We start from the raw sequence: 10,097 nt of genomic DNA on the forward strand, positions 1-10,097 counted from the left end.
CTGTGCTCTGCCCACCACGGGTATCGAAACCCGGATTCTAGCGTTGTAAGTCCGCAGACATACCGTTGTGCCACTTGGGGGGGCTATACGAAATAGAGGAAAATAAAGGTAATTTTATTGTATGGAAGTAAGAACCCGCTTTGACCTGTCTGTTTCTATTCTAAACATAATAATGTTGTTTTATGTTTTCTGTCTGAGATGGTAAAACCCGACCACAAATTGAGTCTCAAAAGTAAAACAACACCTTTAAATCACACTATGCAACACATATATAACTTTGTAGTATGAAGTCGTTGACTTATTTTATTTTATGTTATTAATTCGTCTGTGTATTATAAACATCACTAGAAATAAGCATTTCCTAGGAAGACATAAAAATCTTATTTTTAAAACTGGTATTAGAATTTGAAAGAAAAAACAAATTTCGATTCTATAATACTTATACCACCCGTCTCATTGTTCATCTATGATGTTTTGCGCTTTTAAAACGAATAATTATTTCTCATAGGAACAAATTGTTAACTTTAAAGTTAGGTTCTATCTAAATACAGTTTTTGCTTTCACTGTAAAGCGGTATGTCTCCATAACAAGTCGAATTACATAAAATACTATAGAATGTCTCGAATTCAAGAATAAAATTGACTTTTTATCCCCCGTGCCCTAGTTTCCTTAAATCTCTAAGACTTTTGAATAAATTGAAATGGCTTTGATTAGATAAAAACGGAAAACACTGATGGCAAAATAAAATGAAGAAAAACTTAAGCGCCGAGCAAGATTTTAAATCCATCATTAAATCACAAAATCGTTTCTAAAGTTCTTGGCTGGGATGCCTTAACTTTATGCACAAAGTTGTTGTCTTTTGTATATACTGTCTATAAAAGAAGAGTAAAATCAGCTTGAAGATGGAGTAACTAAGAAATATATATATCATATGAAGTTAATTGTACTCCAATGTAAAAATTAACAAAAAAAGGCCAAGTAAACCTTTCCTGTGTAAAACAACGTTATACAGAATCATTTGATAAAAGATGATAATTGTTTAATTGTGTATTGTTTGGCTCTTTGATGTCATTCAAAAATTATCATAAGGTATCTCTCGAAATCGAGATACTAATCATCACATTCACGCAAAGCGTGTTAAATTGTTCACTTTTCCATTTAATTACCATAATATTAATATTTGTTTAAGCTATAAATATATCTCAAAGTTCCCAAAGACGATATCAAGATTATTTGATTAAAGCTCTATCTTCTCTTCCTCCACATATATACAACTGTTACTAAAACGGCAAACTTGAAGTAAAAATTGATCAATATAGAAACAAATGTGCATCAGTAAAATATTGGCTGAAAGATAGAAACCCACTAAGCTGTATGATATAAGAATTTTAAGGCCCCAATTAATACTTTGTTTAAACACGTTTATTCCATTATCAGATGAAACGAGCTCAGTATATAGCATTAAGAATGTGCGAATACAAAAGAACCACCGAAAGGTACCTTATACGCCTAATATTTGTTATAAAAATCACGTTAGACTGAAAATGTTTTTTTGTTTAACATTTCTCGTAATTTGCCCATTACTTATTTCAAATCAGAAATATGTAGAAATAGAGCTTAAGGATTCTCTTTTGTTTCCTACAATTCACCGTCCAGGAGGACTTTTGTTTCATATAAGAAATAGTTAAAAGTTTATCTGGAACACTACTTATAGATACAAACACAAAACTTTACAGTTGCGGTTTTAACATCGAAACCTGGCTAAGCATCTCATTCAAGCCAATCAGTAGGCCTAACATTTTGGTGCTAATCAGGTTGGGCTGCATATTTTCTTTTTCACATTCCTCTTAAACTGTCCATCACGGTTTTCAAACTCAGATGTTTGCAAGTTAGGCCTATTGGTTTCGGCCTTTAAAACTATGTTTTAATGAACATATTTCTCAAACTTAATATGAATAATTTTCTTCTTGTCGAACACAGAAATTACACATTTTTATTTAGAATCAAAATTTTGAGCCTTATCATCTTTATTCTGTGCAGTTTTGTGGCTTAAAAATAAAACATTATATGTTATTGGAGGGTTTTATCCAGATTAAATAAAACTATTAATAGAATCAGTGCGTGTGCGAAAGTCTGGAATAGATTGAAACTGTTTTCGATTGTTTGTTCGTTCAGATTTTTGAAGCAAAGCTGCGTAAGAGGTATTTGTGCATAGCCTCCTATAATTTTGAACTATTAAACTATAGAAAAGCATCTAGTCAATAGCACCCTTGTTGGGCTAATTGTTATCTGACTGAATAATGGTATTGACAGTCACCCTTATAGAACATCAAGGCATCAAAGTAAAGAGCGCATTTTGCGGTAACAGGACGTGGGCCATTAACCCTCAGATTCACAGTCTCATCACGTTGACCACTAGGTCAATCCCGACCGCGTTTTCCGACTGATTAAAGTAAGTAGAATGGTTTGTGTATCACAAACGACATTATTGTATAGCTGGCTTGGAACAACACCAAAATCATATTTGACTAGTATGAGCTCTCATCCAAAGATCCTTTCAAATGATACAGTGATTGTTGAACTCTAGACTTTTTCTCTTAAGACACGAGTGTTTGTTTGAAGTTAGCAACAGGAATACCCTAGTTTTCGAACATGTTATTTTTAATTACAGTTTTTAGAGTTATTATTATTATTACTATTACACATTCCGTATTTCATTTGCAACATACGACTCAAGCTATGTGTAGCACATATTATAAAAACTGAAAATCAAGTCACATATTGATAATTTGAATTTTTTTTTCTTATACGTGATTCAGGTAAATCATAATGGCACACTTAGTGAAAGGCTAATTATCTGAATTCACAGATAGCTAAATATGTTCATGGTAATTACGCGGACGTTAGAGACAAGTATAAAGTACTAATCAAAACATTTCACTGAAAATAATACTGATGGAAGAATATAACACAAGATTTTACTATAAATTTCCTATAATGTTATGCTATTGGTAATCATTAATTTGATAACTTTTAAGTGTCGAGATTGTGGTATCTTTTGTCATTAGAAATCAATTTTAGTAAAAAAAAACATCCATTGAGAATGAAGTAAGAAACCGAATGCTTTTGAAAGGCAGACGTTCCTTCATTTTTTGTAACTAATACGCAAAATCTTACTTCAGTACATGAACTAAATAGTGATCTTGTAACAGTAATTTATAACTTCACAATATTTCCAATTCTACGAGGAAAAGTTAATTTTATATTACCCTTTTAACCTCACAGAATTGAAGTAGTTATGGATTAGACGCCGCTTAATCTACTTGAAGAAGATATGAACACCACTGCTGTATTGCGTGACAGGAAAGAACAGAAGAGATTGCAGATTAAAGAGGCAGACAAGAGCTTCATGTGGTAGCATAAAGATAATTTACAGATACGCCTTCTAAAGGAGAACAAGATAAATTACAGCTACATTTTCCAATGCGAAATAATACTGTGCCTATACATTGTGCCGTTTTAGGGCAAAATCAAATTTTGTTGATGATGAACTAGATGATATATTAAACTTCGTGTAAATAGCGTTTGCAACATTAAAGAAAAATGCTGACTTCTTCAAATAATCATGCTGCCCCCCCCCAAGTAGTACAGTGGTATGTCTGCGGACTTATCAACACTAGAAACCGAGTTTCGATACCCGTGGCGGACAGAGCACAGATAGCCCGTTGTGTAGCTTTGTGTTTAATTACAAACAAACTGCTCATTCTAAATTAATACACATTAATTATATGTAAATAATATAACTTTGCAAATAGAGCAGAAATATTGATTTCTAAACGCTTGTTTGTTTGTAATTAAGCACAAAGCTACACAATGGGCTATCTGTGCTCTGCCCACCACGGGTATCGAAACCCGAATTCTAGTATTGTAAGTTCGCAGACATACTACTGTGCCACTGGGGGCATTTTCTAGACGCAAAATAAATCCTGTTCACATTGACAGGTGAAAAAAAAAAAGATTCAGTGATTTACAAAGCTCACTTTTCAAGCCAGCTATTATATTCATTTGCTGTTTGTTTGTATTAGAGCAAAGCACACTGTGCTATCGCTGTGTCCATCGCGGGGAATCGAATCCCAAATTTTGGCGATCCAAATCCGACAACCTACTAATGTCCCACTGTGAGATTATTATATTGGTAAAGGGATTAAGAAACCAATAAATCTTGTAGCTACATAAACAGTATAGTCTTACATAGTTTCTTATATATATATGACCTAGTTGCATTTTGACCATTTCTCAGTGCTGTCCACGTTCAGAACGAATGAGATAGGTTTAGAGCAATCCAGGTTTTGTCAACGTTTTATAGCATAACCAGCACGTCATTGGATATATCTCACATTGAAAGTAACACAACCGGCATATCATTAAATATATTTCACAACGAAAGTAAGAAAAAACTACTTTTCTTAGTTATTACAATTCTTATTATAGATTGAAGGCCAGTTTAATAATTTGATAAGATCACATTAATTTAAATAACCTGTTACTATCAAGACAAGATTATCATGAAGTAAGTTCTTATTAGTATCATGTTTCTGACACACGCTCACATATATAAATATACATTATTTGTAATAATTATGGAAATATTGAATAAAATGGGTATAAACACAAGTGTTATGGGAGTTCCCTCTTTTTTCTATGAAAATAAAGTGCACGCGAATACAGTCACGTGCTGATTACTTACATTATCATTGCTGTAATTCAATTAATCAGAAAGCGCCACATCAGCTTAATACCTATAAATGCCCCCCAGTGGCACAGCGGTATGTCTGCGGACTTACAACGCTAGAAACCGGGTTTCGATACCCGTGGTGGGCAGAGCACAGATAGCCCATTGTGTAGCTTTGTGCTTAACTTCAAACAAACAAATAATGCCTATAAAATACAGGCAGTCGTATTATTTCCTACAGTAGTGTGATGAATGCATATTATGGCTCCCAGAATAAAACCTCACATGACAAACGCGTGTAAACCAAAGTTTTAGTTGTTGAAGTCTACTCCATGTGACACATTGAGGTTTAGTTTAATGTTTCACTAAGAACTTTGTGGAAACTATGAAGAGAGTACTTGAAACTAGTACTGTTGATAATAGAAAAGGTCGAAATCTCAAACTTGAGTTAATGGTATGTTTGTTCTTTACACGACAAACGACAATCCAGTAGAAATATTGCTCATGACATAGCTTTAAGTACTCCAAAACAATGAGATGCACATTAGCACGAAATGGTCATAACGGATGTGCAGCTGCTCAAACACCACTGCTTGAGTGAGAGATAGCCAAAAAAAAATAAGGCTGAGTTGAAAAGAATACCATCAACGATAACAGTATAATACCCATAGTAAAACGTGTCAAGGATCCATACAGTTGTGAGCTACATCTCAGCCATTGGTGTTGATGACATGCTAACTGCTGACTGGTCAGACGGGTTCTTATCCATCATGAAAATTTTGTTAGGAACAATATCAGTTGTTATCCCAAGCATGCAAATGACGTGGTTCAACGAAACTCGGACGAAAGAGGCCGACGAAACACTCGCAACCGTGATTTGGTCCTCAAAGAAATATTTCAAAGCTGTATGGGCTTATAGGAAAGTTAGAAGTTACCAAACGGGAACCAAGTAACTGACTGAACTATGAGTTGTAATACAGATCATTTGGTCGGTTGTTTTTTGAGCAAAGCCACATTGAGCTATCTATTGTGTCCCCCGCGAGGATTCGAACCCCGGATTTTAGCGTTGTAAGCCCGTAGATTTACCGCTGTTCCGCTTGGGAACAACCACATTGACTTTTCTATCGTGGCAGTCGTAGGGAATCGAACCCCGGATTTTAGCATCATAGCTAGGTACACTACCGCTGTCCTATCGGGGGCAACCACATTGAGTTATCTACTGTGTCAACCATGAGGAATCGAACCGTGTATTTTAGCGTTTTAAGCGCGTAGACTTACCGTTGTCCCACCGGGGGACAAACTCCATCGAGTTATCTACTGTGTACACCGCGGAGAATCGAACCCTGGATTTTAGCATTATAAACAAATACAAAATATTAATACATTGTGCAACTCATTTGCTTTTCTTTTGCATTTGGTGTAATAATGTACTGTATTAATGATGAGTTGATCATTTAGCTGTAATTACTCTTACATGTGACTCTTGTGTCTATTACCTGTCCGTTGCAATTATATTATTATTTCCAGTACTGTATATGCAAATAAAAGTTTGTTTGTTTTTTGCCCCCCAGTGGCACAACGGCATTATGTCTGCGGACTTACAATGCTAGAAACCGGGTTTCGATATTCGTGTGGGCAGAGCACAGATAGTCCCTTGTGTAGCCTTGTGCTTAACTACAAAACAAACGAACAATTCTATTTTTTTACCCATCCCAACCAAGAATACTTCAATTCTTAAAAGCTAAATGCGTTAAAATAACCGAACTTTGATAATAACGTTTGGTATAATGTACTTTTGGGGGCTTAAGTATATAATAATAATAGCTACTTCCGTTAACGCGAAGGTGATTCATTAAACGTTTTGAATTTATTTCCATGCAGTTTATTTCTTTATTGGGCCTGGCATGGCCAGGTGGTTAGGGCGCTCGACCTCCAGTCTGCGGGGCGAGGGTTCCAATCCCCCTCACACCAAACATTTTCGCCCTTTCAGCCGTGGGGGCGTTATTATGTGACGGTCAATCTCACTATTCGTTGGTAAAAGAGTAGCCCAAGAGTTGGCGGTGAGAGGTAATGACTAGCTGCCTTTCCTCTTGTCTTACACTACTAAATTAGGGACGGCTAGAGCAGATAGCCCTCGTGTAGCTTTGCGCAAGTTCCATAACAAACAAACAATTTCTTTATGGCATTCTAAATATTTGTCCTAATGTAAATATTGATCATCATCGACAATGTAACCTGTCATGCAAGTGTTGTAAACAAAAGTGTTGGATATAATTGTGATATTCATCATTTAAATTGTAAATAACTCATAATTCGAATCTAAGACACATTTATAGACTGAAAACAAAACGAAGAAGCAAACGGTCTCTTTCTTATAAATTATGTAATAACAATCAAACTAGTATGAATAAAAACACAGATATAGTATATCTCAGTAATGCTCTTATCCCCCAGTGAGACAGCGGTAAGTTAACGGATTTACATCGTTAAAATTCGGTATTCGATTCCCCACGATAGTCACAACAATATTTCTTTGTTCTAAAAAATAAACAAACAAACAAAACGTGGTGTCTCAATGAGATGGCTCAACATTTTGAACTTTGAGTTATTAAATTGTCTAGTTTGTTAAATTATACCATCTTTATCCATTTATTTAATAAGTTTCTCTTTTGGAGTTACTTTTGTGAACGAACGTATCTTCCAGGATGACGTCCTTAGATAACACTTTTTCCCTAAAGGACGTCCTTGCAAGAAACCGACCTCCGAGTGTTTGAACAACTCTAGATGAAACTGTTAGCCGGTAGGATGTCTTTCTTTTAATTATCTTCCAAGAGAACACCCTTGCAGAACACTGTCCTCCTGGGGTTTCACCAAGTTTAGATGAAACTATTGGCCTGAAGGATGTATTTTTCAATTATCTTCCAAGAGGAAGTCCTTTCAGTACATTGTCCTCCTGGAGTTTGAACAACTCTAGATGAAACTGTTAGCCGGTAGGATGTCTTTCTTTTAATTATCTTCCAAGAGAACATCCTTGCAGGACACTGTCCTCCTGGAGTTTCACCAAGTTTAGATGAAACTATTGGCCTGAAGGATGTATTTTTCAATTATCTTCCAAGAGGAAGTCCTTTCAGTACACTGTCCTCCTGGACTTTGAACAACTCTAGATGAAACGGTTGGCTTCTCTTATTTTAATTATCTAAGTCTCTGAATAAAAACATCCTCGTGATGAACAACTGTTTGCTCTTATGATTTTAGTGATTTCTTCAAACATACCTTATTAAAATCTTCTACTTCTTAATGGTCGATTACATGGTTCGCTGGATTCATATTTTAAAGAAATGTTTAATTGTCTTTTGTTTTATGATCTTTTTTTCTCATTTTTTAACTTGAAAATTCTCTAAGGACTCTCTTTTCAACTCTATTATCCAAATACCAATGCGTTTTGGTTAGATAGTGCTTACTGTTCTTACAAGATCATTTCCCGATTAATTTAAACTTGAATTTAAAAAAAAAATGTGTAAAAACGATTTAAACAGCAACATAATTTCATCACATTACCTTACAAATACTTCAGTAAATAAGTATTCATATTCTGAATTAAGAAGTTGTATTCTCCAACACAATATATATTTAGATTGTCTATCATTTGCATAAGAGAAGTTGAATCTGTTTAGTAACGACTTATGCAGAAACCCAAAATCGGAATTGATGTAATGTGTTAATTTTCATGTTAATAATTTAATGTTCAAACGTATCTTGTCTTTCAGTTATATCAACTAGGCAAGGGCCATCAAGTTGCCAACACTTTTTTCATTGCATTACTAAATGTTTTGACAGTTTCTATGGGTCTTAGATTTTGTTTTCTGTATCGTTTAGAGTTTTTCGTTATTCAACAACAAATTGTGTGGTTTGCTTTAATAGTTTTTAAGTATTTAAATAAAATAGCTTAACATGGTTTAAACGTAAGTTTAAAGGATTATTTCTGGGATTAAGAAAATTCGAGTTTCTGGGATTTTTACAGCTCATTTTGCTTAACACAATCTTTTTTTCGTCAAAGACTAGACAGAAATGGCGTGGTCTGCTGGTAACGTGTTATCTATGTTTTATGATTAAAACATGTGAAATACTGCGAAATTTATCAACACTAGTTACATTTTTTAGCCTTTGATTGAAAGACTGTATACTTCTCACTGAACCTATGACTACAGTGATGCTTATTTGATAGAGGAAAACTTGAATGTGATGACTGTTTTTGTTGATATTGATTTTTAGCATTTGAATAAAGCAAACACTTGTCGTGACCTTCCGTTGTAACCCCTCGAGTGACTTATAACGCTAAATATCTGATTTCGATACCTGTGGTGGTCACAGAACAGATAGACCATTGTTTAACTTTGTGCTTAATTACAAACAAAGCAAAACAAACCCTCAAATGTAAATAACGATCAGAAATCAGTTGTTTCCTCTTGATCAATTGTTGTCAATTATTGATTATTTTAATTTAAGCGATTTAATTTAAACATAGAGCACAGAAGATGGATTAGTAGAAAGTGTTATGATGGTATCAGTTTATAAGAAGTCCATGAAATTGACGTACGTCGTACTCTTTTTAAGAAATGTAGTAATTCGCTTCCCAGTAGGTAAGTCTACGGACTTACAATGCAAAACTTTGGGGTTCGATTCTTTGCGGTGGACAGAGCGCAGATAGTTCATCTTGTAGCTCTGCACAAAGAAAACAACAACCGTTGTGGTAATTTGGAAAAAATAGCAACTCCAAATAGAGTCGGTAGAAATCATTTTCTTAAAATACTCAGAACAAGTCAGATAAGCAAAAATAAGCCTGAAACATGCAGGTTGCATATACACTGAGTGGTCACAAGTAAATAGACACCTAATTTTTCCTTTTCGTTATTTAACTGATTTATGCTAACTATTTTGTGATCACAGAGCACTATATAAATGAAAATGGTCCGCACACTAATTATCTTGTGCTACAACATGCCTAGAACTCAAGGTTCTCTCGAATTGTCAGATTTTGTTAGAGGAAGGATAGTTGGTCAAGCAGATGGTGGAATAAGTCAGCGGCAAATTTCGCAGAATTTGGGAATCCCGCTTTCGGCAGTCAACAGAATCATCGTGCAGTTCAGGAAACACGGCAAGGAAACAACTGAGTAGCGTCCGGGTCATCCTGGTCAATCAGAGAGGACAAAAATGGCTGTCAAGAGGAGCATCGAAATGGATTCCAGATTAACGACTGCAGAAGTGGCCAAAGCTGGTGGGATGAGCCCAAAATCTGTTCAACGGATTCTCCAGAGATTGGGTTATCGTTGCAGAGCAGCTAGACGGAAGCCCTTATTAAGACCTG

This window comes from Limulus polyphemus, unplaced genomic scaffold (genome assembly GCF_000517525.1).
Source record: "Limulus polyphemus unplaced genomic scaffold, Limulus_polyphemus-2.1.2 Scaffold39, whole genome shotgun sequence".
In the NCBI taxonomy this organism is placed as follows: Eukaryota; Metazoa; Arthropoda; class Merostomata; order Xiphosura; family Limulidae; genus Limulus; species Limulus polyphemus.